Source organism: Leopardus geoffroyi, chromosome C3 (genome assembly GCF_018350155.1).
Source record: "Leopardus geoffroyi isolate Oge1 chromosome C3, O.geoffroyi_Oge1_pat1.0, whole genome shotgun sequence".
NCBI lineage: Eukaryota > Metazoa > Chordata > Mammalia > Carnivora > Felidae > Leopardus > Leopardus geoffroyi.
The window spans coordinates 11,502,764-11,521,147 of record NC_059338.1 but is presented as its reverse complement, the minus strand read 5'-3'; the positions used below and the strand labels follow the sequence as shown (position 1 = coordinate 11,521,147).

At 45.1% G+C, this 18,384-nt stretch overlaps 1 long non-coding RNA gene across 5 annotated transcripts in view; it reads left to right on the top strand.

Moving 5' to 3' along the window:
- Window positions 1-18,384, top strand: part of LOC123586479 — a 71,671-nt gene that overhangs the window by 37,978 nt on the left and 15,309 nt on the right. For 3 of the 5 annotated variants that reach the window (XR_006706820.1, XR_006706821.1, XR_006706819.1), the window contains exons 4-6: window positions 10,573-10,778; window positions 11,463-11,553; window positions 17,863-17,967. This is a non-coding gene — a long non-coding RNA (uncharacterized LOC123586479). Of the gene's footprint in view, window positions 1-10,572; window positions 10,779-11,462; window positions 11,942-17,862; window positions 17,968-18,384 lie in introns of those variants that run through there. The other 2 variants (XR_006706818.1, XR_006706817.1) reach the window with 1 other exon arrangement.

Genomic DNA, 18,384 nt, shown 5'->3' with positions numbered 1-18,384 from the left:
ATACAGGTTGAAGCCTGGATTTAACTCTGTCCCAAAGAAAATAAATTGAGATGCCAAAATTCACTTACCTCTTTCTGTACTGGGTCATTGGAAAGACTCCAAAGGACACTTCCTTCCGAAAGGCATAACAAAATATATTGGTGAGGGGAGCACTTGCCTTCTTTGAAAGCTCTGCAGTGACTTTGAAAGTTGGGAATGAAGACAGGAGGTGCTGCCATTGAAATTCACTTCTTCCCAAACAGCAGAGACCAAAACCCAACATTCAACCACCAGAAACCAAGTGAGCAGATTATCAGTATGGGATGCAGGCTTAAAGTTAGTAATATTGGTTTGACCCTCAGTAATCTTTCATTGATTATGTTTCCCCAAGAACCAATAGGAGGGAAGCTGTACAAATCTTACTTGATATACATAAATGAAAATATTTTAGGTCTTCATTTTAGTCACCATAGTAGGGAGTTATGGCCCTATCCAATTTCTTTCTTTCTTTTTTGAAGCTTATTTATTTAATGAGAGAGAGAGAGAGAGTGAAAATGCAGGGGAGGGGCAGAGAGCAAGGGAGAGAGAGAATCAAGAATCTCAAGCAGGTTTCTGTGCTGTCAGCACAGAACCCAACAGGGGGCTCGATCCCATGAACTGTGACACCATGACCTGAGCTTACATCAAAAGTCGGATGGAACGCTCAGCTGACTGAGCCTCCCAGGTGCCCCCCTTTATCCACTTTCCATTCTTAAAAAAAATTTTTTTTTCAACGTTTATTTATTTTTGGGACAGAGAGAGACAGAGCACGAACGGGGGAGGGGCAGAGAGAGAGGGAGACACAGAATCGGAAACAGGCTCCAGGCTCCGAGCCATCAGCCCAGAGCCCGACGCGGGGCTCGAACTCACGGACTCGCGGACACTCAACCGACTGCGCCACCCAGGCGCCCTGATCCACTTTCCATTCTTAACCACGTTTGTGGACCTAGAATCCTCAGAATGAAGTGTGGGGCAGGTCCCCTGACACCAAGTATGGATTATAAATATTTTTCTCAATATTCCAAAGAGACATTACAATCTACTGGTGTCATCATTCCACCAGTTTGAGTGAAGTATTTTACGTGTCTTTAGATATCCCTTATTCTCACCCATCCAAGAAAGACATTTCTTCAGCAATTTTCCTCCACATATATTTACATACATATAAACATGTATATTTACAACCACACCAGACAGTGTTATAATCTTTACTTCAATCATCAGACATAATTCAGAAAATACAGGATGAGGACGAAGAGGAGGAGGAAAGCCTATAGTAATTTACCCATATTTTTCTTATTTATTTATTTTAATTTTTTTAAATGTGTATTTATTCTTGAGAAAGAGAGAGAGAGAGAGAGAGAGAGACAGAGCACAAGTGGGGGAGGGGCAGAGAGAGAGGGAGACACAGAATCCGAAGCAGGAGCTCTCAGCACAGAGCCTGACATGGGGCTCTAACTCATGAACAGTGAGACCATGACCTGAGCTGTTAAGCATTGGATGTGTAACAAACTGAGCCACCCAGCTGCCCCTCTTCTGTTTTAAATATTTATTTATTGAGAGAGGGGAGACAGAGAGAGAGAGAGAGAGAGAATGATCACGAGCAGGGAAGGGACAGAGAGAGAGAGAATCCCAAGCAGACTCTACACTGTCAGCACAGAGTCCAATGCAGGGCTGGATCCCACGACCCTGAGATCATGACCTGAGCCGAAGTCAAGCGTCAGATGCTTAACTGCCTGAGCCACCAAGTCTCCCCTACCCATATTTTTTCTTACATTGTTCTTCCTTCTTGATCTTCCAAAAGTTCCTTATATGTTTAGAGAATGTCCTTTAGATATTCTTTTAAGATAGGTCTACTGGGGACACCTTTTAGCTTTTCTTTACCTGCGAATGTCTTGATTTCCCCTAATTCCTGAAGGATATTGTCACTAGTTACAAGATTCTGTGTTGAGAGTTTTTTTTTTTTTTTTTCCAGCTCTTGAAAAATACTGAGCCACTCATTGCTGACTTACATGGTTTCTGTTATGAAGTTAACTGTCGTTCAAATTGTTTTTTCCCAACAGGAGAGCTGTGGCTGCTTTCAATATTTTTTTCTTGTCTTTAGTTTTTATGACAATGAAATGGAAGGTTCTCCACTTTGCTCTCCTCATGTCACCGAACCAAGGGACACAGAAGGGGGGGTTCCTGTGTTGTCTAAAGCTACCAATCCTCCAATATAATAGGGTTACTACTTTAAAACAGAGTCAGAAAGCATATATGTGGGTTGGGGGAATTAGGGGTGCCTGCTGGTACTTTCGTGCCAATGAAAAATGTAATGGAAGACGATAGTAACCCAACACAGACAGGGCCACCAAGGGTTCCGGCCCTTCAGGAATAGAGTGTTGGCTCACTATACTAGATCAAGAGCTACGGCCAGCGGAAGTGGTTATTGAGGACAAAGAGATCACGGAATAGGTACTGGAATATGAGTTAAAATACCAACTATAGTCCTGGGATCGGTTTTAGACATGATGACTGTAGCAGCTATTCGTATTTTCTTAGCTGTATGTCTTTGTCTATGTTAAGCAGTATGGAATTTCCACCTTCCCTCTTCCTTTCCCCTAGTATTTTATATAAGGTATGCTGTTGGTGATTAAGTACATGTCTTTAGATCGACTCAACGATAGAAGGATTGTGGTTGAACGAGACAATGGTTGCAATGACGATGGTAGACTTGGAAACCTCTTTGTGGAAAGGGTGAAGGCCACTTTATTTGTATGAGGGGTAATAGCATCACATGAGGCAGAGAGTGTGATGCTCATACTATTGTTGTTTGGAAGTTAAATACAGAAGGGTGCGAATGGGTCCCGGGCAGCCAGAAGAATGTCTGTTGTTCAGCAACTTTCCTCTGCCCTTCTGAGTGCTCCCTGCATCGCTAAGCTAGAAGCTCACGTGTTCCAGATTCCACGGTCAGAAGGTTCTAGTTTACATTTCACTGGTGAGAGATGCCCTCGTTCGAATTAGGAACACATTATTTTTCCTTCCTTGTAGCAGATGTGTGGGCTTTGGCAGATCTGAGATCTTGCAGCAACCTCAGGGCTTCTCCCATAAATCACCTGCCTCAGTGCTAACGCAGTTGTAACCCTTGGTGGCACTTCCTTAGTCCTTAAGGGTGACTGTATCAACTTCTTGTTTTTTTGAAGTCTGGTAGTGAACTAGGGAACCAGCGGTGGTCGTCCCTGCCTCTCACGCCTCCAGCCCCTCCAACGATTTTGAGTGCACCTCAGTCCCTGCTTTAAATCCCTTCTTGCCTGGAGGTTTGTATTTTCTTGCCTGTCTTCTCACCAGGGTACTCTTGGTAGAAGACCATTCTAATGCGTCCCTGAATGTGTGCTCTTGCAAACTATGTAGTGTGGTTCTGTGTACGCATGTGATGTATTCTTCTTTTTATCCATACATCGATGGAATTGCATTATAACTTTCATTTTGTTTCTCGCTTGCCGTGTATCTTTTGAGATTTATTCTTGCCTTTTCGCTTATTACTGCACATTATGCTGTAGCATGTATTTCTTGCATGTAACTTATTCATTACCCTAGTGATCAAAAACTAGCTTGTCTCCGACTGCTTGCAACTATAAACAATGTCATGGGAGACATTATTGTCCAGGCACACTCATGGACTTCTTTGGGATTTATACGTAGGAGTCCCTTATTGTTTTGTGTTGTTGTCTTTATCACATGCTAAGTATGCGCCCAGCCACCTACCTACTCACACACCCACAATGCGTGCTAATTCCGAGTTCTCTATTCTGTCCCATTGATCTATTTGTTCCCGATGCAGAAGTGTCTGCTTTGATTAATAGGAGTTTATAATATGTCTTAATATATCAATATTATTTTGACCTGTGTTTATTACCTTATTACTTTCTATTATATTTATGTTATATATTTTATTTATTAATTTGTAGATATTAATTTCCAATGTTTTTTTTTACTATTTATACCTTCTTTTGTGTGAATTACCTATTCATCTTGTCTTCACATTTTTATTTACTTTTTTAATTTTTATTTTAGAGAAAGAGAGAGATAGAGAGAGCACGAGTTGGGTAGAGGGGCAGCGGGAGAGAGAGAGAGAGAGAGAGAGAGAATCCCAAGCAGTTTCCTTGCTGAGCACAAAGCCCGACTCGGGGCTTGATCCCTGGAATCATGGCCTGGGATCAAGAGTCAGATGCTCAACTGACTAAGCCACCCCAGCGCCCCCACGTTTTTATGTTTATAGCTTCCCTTTTTTTCTTATAATTTTGAATCAAACTTTGTATCTTACAGAAAGTGACCTTTGTCCACAGTATTAATATAGAAATTCTTTTGCTCTTAACATCCAACAGACAGCTGGGTAACTGTTATGAGAGCTAAGAATCATAGAATTCACTGATGAGTGATTGTGTGTGTGCACGTGCACATGTGTGTGTGTGTGTGTGTGTGTGTGTGTGTGTGTGTGCATCTATCAAATATGTGCTGAGGAACAAGGACAGCGGTACAATCACCGAGGGTTAGGGCTGGAGTGTTAGTCTAGTCATTTACAAATGAAGGCTCAGAAAAATTCAATCCTTTGCCAAAGTTCCCACAGCTCATCGTTGGCAGAATCGAACCTGGACCCCAGGGTCCTGACTCCCAGCCAAGGCCCTTTTTTTTGGCACACTTTCTGGCTTCTCCTTCAGGGAATAGTTGACAACTTGTTGGAGGGTAGGAGGAGGCTGAGGGAGCCTAGGGCGGGGGCTGGGGGGGGGAGTGGTATATGGAGGCCCGCTGGGGGGGCTGGAGGACTCTAAATAGAAACACTGCCTCCTTCACAGATTTCAGCCACAGTACATCATTTTTGGCTTCGCGTTTTTTTTCTTTCTGTGTCTGTTTCATGGCAGCTGGGTCCCCTACAGCTTTGACTGCTAATAACGCAGCCCAGAGTTATGCAGTAAGTAATAGCAGACCGGGAGAGAGAACCTCCGGGAGAGAGCAGACCAGTCCTAGGGGTACCCCTGACTCCTATCTGCTGGCGGGGGGTGGGGGGCTGCTGCGGATTGTAGCAGGCACTGTCCAGGTCCTTGAGAAGAAGGACTTTCTGGAGGGATGTAAATTCCACAGAAAGTTCTAGAAAACAGGGAAATCCCGAGGGAAAGATGATTTTGTGGACATGTTCTGCAAGAGTCAGGCACAGGAGACTGAAGACAGTAGGGGAGATGAGTAGAGAGCCCCATATTTTCATAAGACGCCTGTAGATTAGCACCGGGGTGAGTGGCCGGGAGCGGTGTTGGGGTGGCCTGAGAGACCCTCTCGGGGGTGTCTGAGAGTACCAGGGTGGAAGGTGATGGTGTTAACCGTGATGTCACCACCACCACCATCTTCAGCATTTATTCAGAATTGGTGACTTCCAGGTACTGCGATAAGTGCTTCATGGGGTGATCTCACTGAATGCTTACATGGTTGGACGGGTTGAATGAATTCCTCAAAGTTACCACATAGAGACGGGACTGGGGCGTAAGCGTGCCTTTGATTGACCCCACAGCCCATGCTTTCAACCACTTGCACAAGCAATGAGTGGTTTTCCTTTCTTCCCCACTTAATTGACTTCTGCATCCAAGCAGCAAGGTTTATTGGCCCGTCCTTCTCGCGACACCACGTTAGCCCCTGATGTGGTGACGTCTCCCTCCCTGGACTCCTGTTCCAATGGCTGCCTGTTTTACTGATTTGTGCACTCAGGTCTGAAAAACAAACACGTTTTCTCTTCGTGTATGATTCTGTGTTTCTTCCTCTCCTAGACTATACGATTCTGAAAGTTTACTCATCTCTGTAACCACCGCCCCTCTCCCCTCACACCGAACGTAAACCACAGTGCCTGACCCCAGAGATGCTCCACAGTATTAGTTGATTTCCTGAAATAAAAGCCAGGCCATGTCCGGGAGAGAAGAGAGCCAGCGTCCTAAAGCCCTGAGGTCCAAATTTGACTTCGAAGTCAGTCACCTACTATTTTTGAAAACTCGGGCCTCCATTTCTTAATGTACAAGCCAAGCATAATAATAAGACCGGCCTCACATGACTGTTGGGAAAATCAACGAGGAGGTTGTCTGGACATCCTTTGAAAGAAGTCAGTCAGAGAAAGACAGATATCATATGATTTCACTCATATGTGGAGTTTGAGAAGCTCAATAGGTGAACATAGGGGAAAGGAAGGAAAAATAAGATAAAAACAGAGAGGGAGGCAAACCATAAGAGACTCTTAAATACAGAGAACAAACTGAGGGTGGCTGGAGGGGAGGGGAGATAGGTGGGGGGATGGGCTAAATAGGTGATGGGCATTAAGGAGGGCACTTGTTGGGATGAGCACTGGCATCATCGTAGAGATGAATCACTGGGTTCTACTCCTGAAGCCAAGACTACACTGTACGTTAACGAACTTGAATTTCAATAAATAAAAAAAAAAAACCTAAAGAACGACACACAAATGTTGTAATGGTTAGATATTCCTACTGTGTAAGCTGAAATGATGCCAGTCCTCCCACGACTTCATCCTCAATCTGGTTTAGTTTCTCTCTCACCAGTCCCTCTCACCCTCCACGCGCTTAAGGTGTTTTCTGGATATTCTGCGATAGCATCCCGCCCTCTACGCTGACACTGTCATACAAATGACACTCAGGAATCATGTTTGCATCTCCACTGTCCCGCAGAGCATCTAGCACGAATAACGAATTAGTCATTAGTAAATGAGTAAAAGCAACGAATGAGTACTCGTACGGATGAGCATTTGTACAGAAGAACACCTTTTAGACCCTCCTAATGGTACGACGAGGCCAGCATGGCAGACAGGGGGACTTTCTAGACTAAGTATAAAAGGAAAATGGCTTTTTTGAGGCTGGATGCTCACTCTTCAACCGAAAAACCAGGAACTGGAGTGAGTCACCTCTGGAGTTCTAGTCCTGCACCAGAATTGTACGATTTCGTGAAGTGCGTTGAGTAGCCAAACAACTTACAATGGAAGAGGCACGACCCAAACAATCAAACACCCCTTTTTTGATTTTACCAAAAGCTGGAACTATTTCTCTCTAGTTATTCATGTTTTATGTATTTTTAAAAGATAAAACGGGGACAAAACCAAATAGCGGCATCTGTTGTCCACATTTCTCTTCCTCTGACGTCCTCAGGATATTTTCTTCTCTGTTATTTTTTTTTCAGATCACATACATCTGAGAATTCAAGGCGGAATGTTTCACTTACTGTTAAACAGCTTTCTGGGCTGCCGGTGAATCAAGAGAGGTGGGGGGGGGGAGGCGGGAACAGGGCCCCCAGTCCCAGGTGGGGAGGCAGGGAGTCCCCAGACGGGGATCCCCAAGCTGCCGCCAAGCTGGAGACTTGAGTTACTGTCACGGCCACTGTCCCTGCGTTGCCATTTGGTTTTTGCTGTGGATGGAAGCCTCGTTATTGAAACAATTTGAGGAGAAGACTCAGGACAACAAAGCGCTGGGACAGGCAGGGCCACTGGCCCAAAAGAAACTAGGAATGGAGTGTAAGAAAGCCTAACAGATTTGTAACAGAAACCCCTCTTGACGAAGCGTCTATCCCACTGCCTCGCTCTGGGCGCTGCTGAGGAAATGCTCTTCCAGGCCCTCGAGCACACACATCCAGGCTATTATCTGTGGTTTTCTGGAATAAAGACTTAGATCACTTCTTCCACCCCTGCCAGGAAGGGGTTATTACTGAGGGTCTACCAGCCTGAGAGAGCTGACAGCATCCTGCTCCAGGCTTCTGATGGCTGGGACGGCATGGCAGGCTGGCCCTTGAGTGTGTTTTTGTCTGTTATCTCCCCAACCAGCCTCATGCTTTCCACGCTTAAAATCTTTGCATTTGCTGTTCCCTCCTGGGATGCTCTTCAAAATATCTCTGTCTATTAAAATCCTACTCGTTTGTTGCTATGAAACTCAAATATCATCCCTTCTGGAAGCTTTGCTGGAGTCCCCAAGCAAGAAACACTCCCTCTTCTGAACTTGCCCAGCAACAACGCTAGCTACCGTCCCCTTGGCCTCACGCATCCACAGCCGGCTGCAACGGGCATTTGTTTGCTAGCTTTTCCAGTCCTCTTTGGTTCTAAGCCTTAGAGGGCAGAGACTTCTTGACTGAGGCCGACCCTCTTTCTCCTCCTTTTCTCAGTTGAATAACTGTAGTGATGGCCTCCTAGCTGGCTGCTCCGACCTCCGGTCTCCCTGCTCCGTGAATCCATGCTCCACGCTGCCCCAAATCTAAGATGAGATGAGATAAGATAAAGCCTCTCCCTTGTTAAAGCGCGTTATGCGTTCCTGTTGCATTTTGACAAAATGCTGCATGTAAATCTCCCCACAATTTGACTTTTTCCAGCGTGTCTGGTCCCAACTCTACCCCTTCCCACAAGGACCCTATCATCTAATGTTGGTGAACCGCTTGCTTTTTCTGGAACGTCCCATGATTGTTCCTGTCTCTTTGATGCCAATCCCACTGCCTGGAATGTTTTTCCCAGACTTGATTACCGGGAGAACTCCTACACCGTATTTGAAAATTCAGTTTAAATATTACTTCTTTGTCGGGGCGGGTGGGGGTGGGGGGCAAGGTCTTCCTTCTCTTGGCGATGATTCGCTTTGTAAAGTCTCCTTTTACAATACACATTATATAATGGTGATTACATAAGATGAGACACATACGGAACTTAAGGTTGTCTATAAATATGTTAGTTTTATAATTCGCTATTATTATTCTTAGGAATGGTATCAGCAGGCCAAGCCCTGGGAAGGGAGAAAAGGTATCACCAGAATGAAGAAAGCCTACCTCAGAGTGCGGATGAGTCTAGAAAAATACTTTCAGCTTCATTAGGTACATATATCAATATCTAGCAGTAGAGAAAGTCACTCCTTCACAGAATCGAAGTGGTCACTTTCCCTTTGCTCTTTTATTCCCAACTTTAAAAAAGAAATAGTGAGTCCCAGCTGCTGTACTTAAGGGAGTTGTATACTTACGGAGAAGCTCATTTTGGGACTCCTGTCGTGGCTCAACCAGTTTTGTCTGCCTGGAACGTCTCCAGCTTCTTGGATATCTGGGGTCACCACATCATCAAGACTCAGTTTCTTCCCCACCTCTTTGATAAACTGTCCCCCAAGTTTTCTAGTCCATTGGGCTGTTTTTCTGACCCTTGTTGTTGAAACGTGAGGATGGGGGTAGGGGGAGGGGGAAAGAGGGGAAAAAGGTCATTTTCTAAAGAGGACTATTATGGCAGCCTCTTGTGGGGCAGACCAAACTCATCCACGGTCCTTGTTGGGGAAAGCAGACTTTCCCTTAAACAGGGGCACTCCATGCCGAATGAACGGGAGGGTTCTGCTTGACTGAAACATGAGCGGGCATTGTCTTCTTTAAGGACCAGAGCCTCCAAGCTCTGGTAGTGAGGAACATGTGGTAATCCTGTCCTGGAGCTCCTGAGGTAATGACTGACCTTCCAGTCTGCTTTTGGTGAGGCCTGCTTCCTCATTTCCAGGTAGATTCCTGCCTTCTATTATTAATAGCCTTATGATAACTTCTGTTCCCCATTTTTAAGGGTAGGAAAGCCATGAAATGATTCAGACGTCAAATTCCTACGGAGCAGAAATGTCTCTCCTGCTGCGCCTTGGTGGAACTGGGCCTGGAGAATGTTCCAGTAAGTGCTGGTTGATTCGTTGATTGAGTTAATTGGATTGAATTTAACAAGATACAAAACTCTTGGTATCTGCAGCTGCTGCTTCTCCCAGTGTCTCCCGCAGAGAATCTAGCCTAGACGTGCGCATATAATAGGTGCTGCACATTTATACGATGCTTGTGGCCCGAAAGACTGGCTCTAAATATCTGGATTCATTTGTTAGCAGGTGCTGCTACAGATTGGCAGAAAGAACATAAGGAATTTTATGAGCCATATGGTCTTCATTTGTGTCTCTAAACTAATGCTGAAAATGACAATTCCTTGCCAACCTTGACAGGTGACGTTAGAATCAAACTTTTAAAGGCTCCCCTCACCCCTACAAGCGCTATTGGGTTAGCATTGTACAAAGAAGCGTCATGTCAATTCACTTATTTGAGGTTCACACAAACTCTGAGAAGTAGTTAATTATAATTACCTCGATTTTAGAGATGAGGAAATTGAGCCGTGAAGAAGTTAAGAAACATCAGCCAAGGTCTCACTCATACAGTAAATGGCAAAGCTGAGATTTGAATCTAGCCTTAATCCCAGGGTCTCTCAACGGACCCAGATTCTGCCTACTCACCAGTCATCAGCGTTCTTTTAGCTTCCAGGGGATCTGGAAAGTTGGAAGGAATGAAATCATGGTTCTTGTCACTGGGGAAGAAAGATGACTGTCTGAGCTCCCGTTGTCCCCTTGAATCAAGCACCTGCAGGGCTGAGGAAATACCTGTAGAACAGTATGGTACCTCATCACGTGGGTAGTCTTCATCAGTGTTCATAAATTACTTGAAGGCTGGATGTGGAGGCCCCGATCGAAGGCAAATCATCATAACTTGCGTCTGTTTACCTTATAGCAAATCCATTAGGAATTAGAACTGTTAGAAATGGAGTGGTTGACATCCCCTTCCAAACTTCTCAGAGTCTTCAACGAATAACGAATGGAAAAACAACCAACTAAACAATCCAACTGCTAAACAATCCATCTAGCACGGAGACTCTGAAAGAGCTCTGGGGGCATTGCTGTCTTGGAACATTACAACATGTTTTTCAGGATTACAAGGTAATTCAAAGCAGATCATAGAGGAGCAATGACAAGATCTGCTCCAATTTGGGAGAGGAGGAAACTGTGAGGGAGGCCTCACGTGGTGTATTAGCATCACGAGTCCTTGAAGCCAGGTTCCTTGTTGAAGGCGTTGGGGGAAGGGAAGGGAGGGGACCACAAAAGAGCTTCACTTGTCTCCACCCTGCCTGTGTTACTGAAAAGCCAGCAGAGAGTGGGATGCTGTGGGGGCACCCCAAGGGAGGCAGCAGAATTCGTGAGATCTAGAAAAGAAATGACCCGTCTGCCTCAGGCTTGGTTTTATTCTTGATAAGCTCCTTCACAGAGACGGGGCAGGGGTGGGGGGGTGGTTGATTGTTTCCCCTTTTGTCCAAAGTTGGGTGAACTTTGACTCAGTTAGCGGTGGTTGACAGGCATGAGCAATGCCTTCACGAAGACGTCTGACTTAGCTAAAATTAGTGCCATATAATCATGACTTCATGTTGCCCAAGATAATCCATCTTGTGAACAGAGGGGATGATGTTTTTCAAACGGTTTTTAGCAGCAGCATCAAAAAGAACTTGTAATCAACTCTCAATCATTCCTCCTGAGAGAGAGAAACAGAGTGGATGATACAGATGACACACAACCCTGGAATCTTTTACGTTTGGTTTTGATTAATGTTTGCATTTCATTGGCATGCAGGTGTTCCTAATGTTCCCAGAATTGAGATCAATTTCAGACGCAGCACTGAAGCCACAAAGAGGACTAGAAGTATCTCTACAGGCCTGGAAGGGTGGAGCCCATGGATGGACCAGAGAGGGTGGGATAAAATCCTTCCCAGCGATGGCAAGAACAGTGCTTTACTTGCCATGACCGTACAAAACACTACGCCATAAATGGAGTGCCCTGTACTCTTCTGTTGACACGGAAGGCTAAATGTCCTGTTTCAGACGCCCCTACACCAGATTACGGGGAAATACAGTATAACGAGGAAAGACGTTGTCTTCTTGGTGATGTTGAGGAAACCAAACAACTTTTGAGTCAGATAACTTTGGTTTTGAATAGCACCACAGGTACTTTCTAGATACACGGATCTTGAGCCAGTTTACATAAAAGCAACAAGGGTATACTACTGTTTACCTCGGTTATCGTGCACAATAAATGAGATTTTGTGGTAAGTACTCCATAAATGTTATTATGCTGTTATTAAGACCTTGACTCAGGGGGCGCCTGGGTGGCTCAGTCGGTTGAGCGTCCGACTTCGGCTCAGGTCATGATCTCACGGCCCGTGAGTTCGAGCCCCGCGTCAGGCTCTGGGCTGATGGCTCAGAGCCTGGAGCCCGGTTCAGATTCTGTGTCTCCCTCTCTCTGACCCTCCCCTGTTCATGCTCTGTCTCTCTCTGTCTCAAAAATAAATAAATGTTAAAAAAAAAAAATTAAAAAAAAAAAAAAGACCTTGACTCAGGTGAGTGATACTGGTAAGGAAGGAGGCTGTGCACCTGTAGAGACAAGAGGTATATGAGAGATCTCTGTACCTTTCTCTCGATTTTGCTGTGGGCCTAAAATTGCTCTACAAAATTAAACTCCTAGAAAAAATAGAAGGAGTACTTGAACCTAGCTTGATTCATTTTCTGAAGAGGAAGTTGGAGGTGAGTTGGAAGTATGTAAACTAGTCCATAAATAATTGAGCATAAACTTGCATCAACTGGGCAAACCGATAAACTTCCACTAAGGAGGTCTAGAAAGAACAGCATACGTCACAGACACTTTTGAGTTAAGTGGACATTTATATCTGAAATTCTTTATTTATTTATTTATTTATTTATTTATTTTTTTAACGTTTATTTATTTTTGGGACAGAGAGAGACAGAGCATGAACGGGGGAGGGTCAGAGAGAGAGGGAGACACAGAATCGGAAACAGGCTCCAGGCTCTGAGCCATCAGCCCAGAGCCCGACGCGGGGCTCGAACTCACGGACCGCGAGATCGTGACCTGGCTGAAGTCAGATGCTTAACCGACTGCGCCACCCAGGCGCCCATATCTGAAATTCTTCAAAAAAATTTTTTTTTAGTGTTTCGTTGTTTTTGAGACAGAGAGAGACAGAGTGTGAGCAGGGAAGGGGAGAGAGAGAGAGAAGGAGACACAGAATCCAAAGCAGGCTCCAGGCTCTGAGCTGTCAGCACAGAGCCTGACGGGGGGGCTTGAATGCACAGACCACGAGCTCATGACCTGAGCTGAAGGTGGAAGCTTAACTGCCTGAGCCGCCCAGGCGCCCCATATATATGAAATTATTATTCACCAAAGTGCAAGGCACCAAGTGGGAGTTCAATGCACTTAATTATACTTTAACTCATTGAAGATGAATGGATGGGAGACTCAGGTGCAGTGAGCAGTCATTCTTAATGTGCAGAGAGTTTTGGGTAGAGAACTCAGGGGGTGAGCTTGGTGGATCTTTGACACTCTTTGGCTTTTTTTTTTTAATGTTTATTCATTTTTGAGAGACAGAGAGAGACAGAGCATGAGCAGGGAAGGGGCAGAAAGCGAGGGAGACACAGAATGAGAAGCAGGCTCCAGGCTCTGAACCGTCAGCACAGAGCCCGACGCGGGGCTTGAACTCACGAACCATGAGGTCGTGACCTGAGCTGAAGTCAGACTCTTAACCGACTGAGCCACCCAGGTGCCCCTTGGTAACCACCATTCGACTTTCTGTTTCTGCAGGTTTGACTTTTTTAGATTCCACATACGAGTGATACTATACAATATTTGTCTTTCTCTATTTGACTTACTTCACTTAGCATGATGCCCTCAAGGTCTACCCATTTTGTGACAAATAACAGGATTTCCTTCTTTCTCTTGGCTGAATACTCTTCCATTGTATACACCACCACATCTTCTTTATCCATTTTTAGTGAATCTTTAAATACTGAACTAGATGCATCATATTTTCTGTTGCCTGTTGGTCACTTGGTGAGGTCTTTTGGAAAGAAGTGAAGTTAGCAGCTTGATCTTTGAAACCCAGGGACAACCTAGCATTCCAGGAGTTCAACCAGCATGCTTTTAATGAGCTGGCACACATTGATTCCACATCACCTTCCATATTAGGCTAAAATGAAGCCTGGCTTAGGTTTTTAAAAAATGTTTATTTATTTTTGAGAGAGGGAGGGAGGGAGAGAGAGAGAGAGAGAGAGAGAGAGAGAGAGAATGAGTGGAGGAGGGGCAAAGAGAGGGAGACACAGAATCCGAAGTGGGCTCTAGGCTCTGAGCTGTCAGCACAGAGCCCAACACAGGGCTCGAACCCACCAACTGTGAGATCATGACCTGAGCCAAAGTCAGATGCTTCACCGATGGAGCCACCCAGGCGCCCTAAGCCCTACTTAGGTTTTATCTGAGGCTTGGATTGAAAGTTATACTCTATCCCATCCCATAACAAAAGTATATATATATTTATACTATATACTATACTGTATACTGTATATTTATACTGTATACTATATAAATATATATATACACACACACACATATATGTACAAAAGTATATATATATATATATGGTTTGGCTCTTCCCTGCTCTGGTACTTTTCTAATCAAATCAGCAGTCTTATTATTTACACTCTACTTTCCTCAGTCTCTTCACTGTCACACTAACAAGGAGACAGGAGACAGCTGTGGAGATGAGCACTGGGGATAAAGAGATAAATGGCCTTGCGCTGGCCCTCAAATGGCGGCCTCATGGTTTTTGGTAGGGTCAGCGTGTTGTAATTGTGTGAAAAATGTAACTGCAGAAGTGTGGACATAATACAGAAATAGAAGCACAAAGAAAGGAAGTTACTTTCCGGTAAGTTCGAGTCAAGAATAACAGAAATGAGCAAAGCCGTCAGAGTAGCGATGGCACCTGAGTTGAATGTACTCATTCGACTTTTCGATTGTTTATCGAGCAGTCATTTTTATGAATCTGGTCTGTCCTTCATGCTGGAGATACAGCAGTGAATAAAGAAGCAAACGATACATAATAATAACAGCGGTGAACAAACACTAAATAACAATTAATAAATATTTATTATATTATATAGTATTAAGGGAAATGGAGAAAAATAAAGCAGAAAAGGGAGCTAGAGAGTCCAGGTGGGGAATAGGTGGAATATTAGAGGGTGAGTTTTGATCTTTGTGAAGACGATGCTTTTTGAGAAAGCCATTTTGATGGTGGCATCAAATGTCCTGATTAAAATGCATAAGCTTTGGATTAGTTATTCAGTAATATGTGTAACAGACACTCTTGATTCTTACTCCGAATCGAACTCCAATCTCTTTTCGGACAACTATCACGTTCTACTTAGTTCATTTTTGTATTGTTTGAATTTCTTACAACTATACATTATTATATCCAGAAAAACAAAAAAATATTTATATATATATATATATTTTATTTGAGAGACAGAGCAAGAGCAAAGGAGAGGGGCAGAGGGAAAGAGAGAGAGAATCCATGCTCAGTATGGAGCCTGATGTGGGGTTCGATCCCACGACCCTGAGATCATGACCCCAGCTGAAACCAAGAGCGGGGTGCTCAACTGACTGAGCCACCCAGGGGCCCCAGAAAAACAAGAAGTGTTTTTAAACTCTGGGACTGGGTTGGATTTTTGGGGACACACTAGTTGTTATTCCCTAAACCATTACTATAAAGGAAGTTAATTATATGAAATATAATATTTCACATTAGAGCAGTACTTACAGAACAGTACTCAATTGAGAATTTCCCGGGCTGTCTGGACTTAAGAATAAGAATAATATTTTGGCTTGGATATCCTCCCACCAATGTTTAATGTGTTACTCTAAATCAGGGCACCTGTAAGAAAGAGGTGTGCACCAAATGGAAAAGTAAATTCCGTACAAAGCAAAGCAAATATATTTGGTAAATGCGAGTACTGACTATGATCATTGTAAATTTGAGGAGAAAATTCGAGGAAACAAATGCGTTCCTCAAGAATAACAGATAACGATGGCGCGCCTGGGTGGCTCAGTCGGTTAAGCGTCCAACTTCCGCTCAGGCCATGATCTCGCGGTCCATGAGTTTGAGCCCCGCATCCGGCTCTGTGCTGACCGCTCAGAGCCTGGAGCCTGTTTCAGATTCTGTGTCTCCCTCTCTCTCTGACCCTCCCCCGTTCATGCTCTGTCTCTCTCTGTCTCAAAAATAAATAAACGTTAAAAAAAAATTAAAGAAAAGAATGAACAGATACGAGATGGTAGCTACACTTGTGGGAAGCATAGAAAAGTAAAGTCACTGTGTTGTACACCTGAAACTAATGTAACATTGTGCACCAACTCTACTCAAATAAGAAAAATTAAAAAAAAAAAAAAAAAAAAAAAGAATCAGCAGACACCTTACATAGAAGTTTCCGAGTTGGGAAACTTTCGAAAACATAGGACTTTTTGATGACATTTAGTTTGCCAGAACATCCAACTCATTCCTGATAAAAATCCCTGATTCCTTGAAACAATCACATTGAAATGGATCGGACCCCCTTTCCTAGACTTGGGGCACTGTCTGGGGGCAGTGCTCGGGCTGAGAAGCTACAGACCCGGGCAGAGAGTGACTCTTGCTGGAGTCTTCGTGGTTCTAAGACTGGGGAAAAGAGCCGTCCAGGCTTCTTCCCTCTGCGTCTCCAAACTAGTTTGGTTCAGGAGTTTTAAAAAAAGGCATGTCCCTGCAGGAGAATTACTTGGGGGTTTCATCAAAAGTGCAGATGCCAGGGGCTTAGCTCATACCTCTAATCAGAATCCCGGTGTCGATGCTTTCTTCTAATAATTACAAGTACGGATGCCGCTGTTACCGGTTCGAACTCAGACTTGCCGTGTTAGACGCTAACAGGAGTGATTCAATTATACATTCGTTGATGTACATATCATATGACAATTTCTCAGCCAGAGAGGAGCGCTGCCCCTAAAAGGAAAAGACTTTTGCTCGGGAATCCCAGGAGAGTGTTGTCCGCAGGCTGAGTGAGATCTGTGGATTCTCAGCAAAGACGTCCGTAGCTATCCAAATTGCCCTATCTCTGGAAGTCCTTCTCCCGCACCTCAGGGAAGGGCTGCGACTCCCAGAGACACTTCGCGCGCCGGGTAAACTTTGGTTTTGGTCAGTTGCTCTCCCCTCAGTCGCCTCGGAGGGTGTCAGATGGCTTATCTCCCTCTGGAGCGGCAGTCCCAACGGCAGGCTGCAGGCCACCCCCGCTTATCACTGCTTTACACGGCTTCTCCAAGCAAACGGTGAGCCCTTCTTGACTCTGGGGCGAGAGCCCTATTGATGATTAACTTCAGACAAACATCTGGTTGTCATTACCAGTGGCAGCAGACCAGAGCGGGGCGCTGGACGGGCTGGTGTGGTCACCTCGCGACCATCAGAACTAGCTATAAAGAAAATTTAACATATCCTGTAATTACAGTCTGCCCGGCACAGAGGGACGGAGGCCTCTGCAGATCTGATTTCAGGCCCAGAGAAAATGTTGATTGTATCTGTTCCGCACATTTATTTACTCAGAGGTCGGGAGGCCTGCTGAAATACAGCCACCCCGGCCCTGCTTTTCCTGCAGGCCCAGAGCGCCTTCTTGTTTAGGTCAGGAAGCTCCTGCGTGGCTCCAGGCGGATGGTCCCTTAATGCTTCTCCAGGCTTTGGAATTTGGGCGGGTGGACGTGGAAGGGACGATCTTGTCCGGAATCAACAATCCTCACCCTCCACGGCGCAGGGTGCCCTCTTCAGGTGCTCCCCTCCACCTTCCGGCGATGCTTCCAGTGGCTTCCCCAGAGGCGTCTTCTTCCTCCCGGGCCGCGGGGAGAGAGTCTGTGAATTCACGCCTACGGCTCGCCAAATACGCGTGAGACACGCGCTTGGCATTTTGATCACATTTTCTCATTTGCTCCTCACGACTCCCTGTGAGTCACACGTTAGCATACCCATTTAAAAAGGAGGGAAACTGAGGCCAAGCGTGGTTAATTTGAAGGCAGTCATGGTGTCTCCCCTGACATAATGTAGGAGAGAGACCTCCTCACTGCCACCCACAGTGGAAGGACGGTAATGAGCTTACCCTTAGGGTCTTTGTGGATTTTTTGGCAGAGTGACCTCAGTGCTACGGGCTGGAGAATCGGACTGATAAATGCCACGACTGTCCTGGGATAGGAGCCATGGAAAGTCAGTGAACTGGACACGTCTGCCTTCCAGGTATGAAACTCTTAACACTGAGACACGTGTGGAGAAATAAGAGTAACCCCCAAGCTCAGAGGTGATATCGTCAGAAGGGCGACCACAGGATTCAGGCAGTTTAGTGGGGGTCAATCACCCAAGATGGGCAGTGTGTGAAGGGGGTGGGAAGGGCTGGTTTTAAAGCTACGAAGAGGCGACGGGTTGAGTCTTTGGCTTCCGTTTGTCCCTCTTTCAAACCCTACGTCCCTGAACTGTCTCCTTTCCCCCCCTCAAATGCAACCCTCATGAACAGACTGCATGAATTTGTTCAACCAAGGGGTTTAAATGGCTCACGTCAAGGAGTGGAGAACAGTTCATGCATTAGCAAGTTGATTAGGGAAGTTTGGGAGTAGACGGTGTCCTAACTCATGGACAGGTTAACCGCTGCAGGGAGGC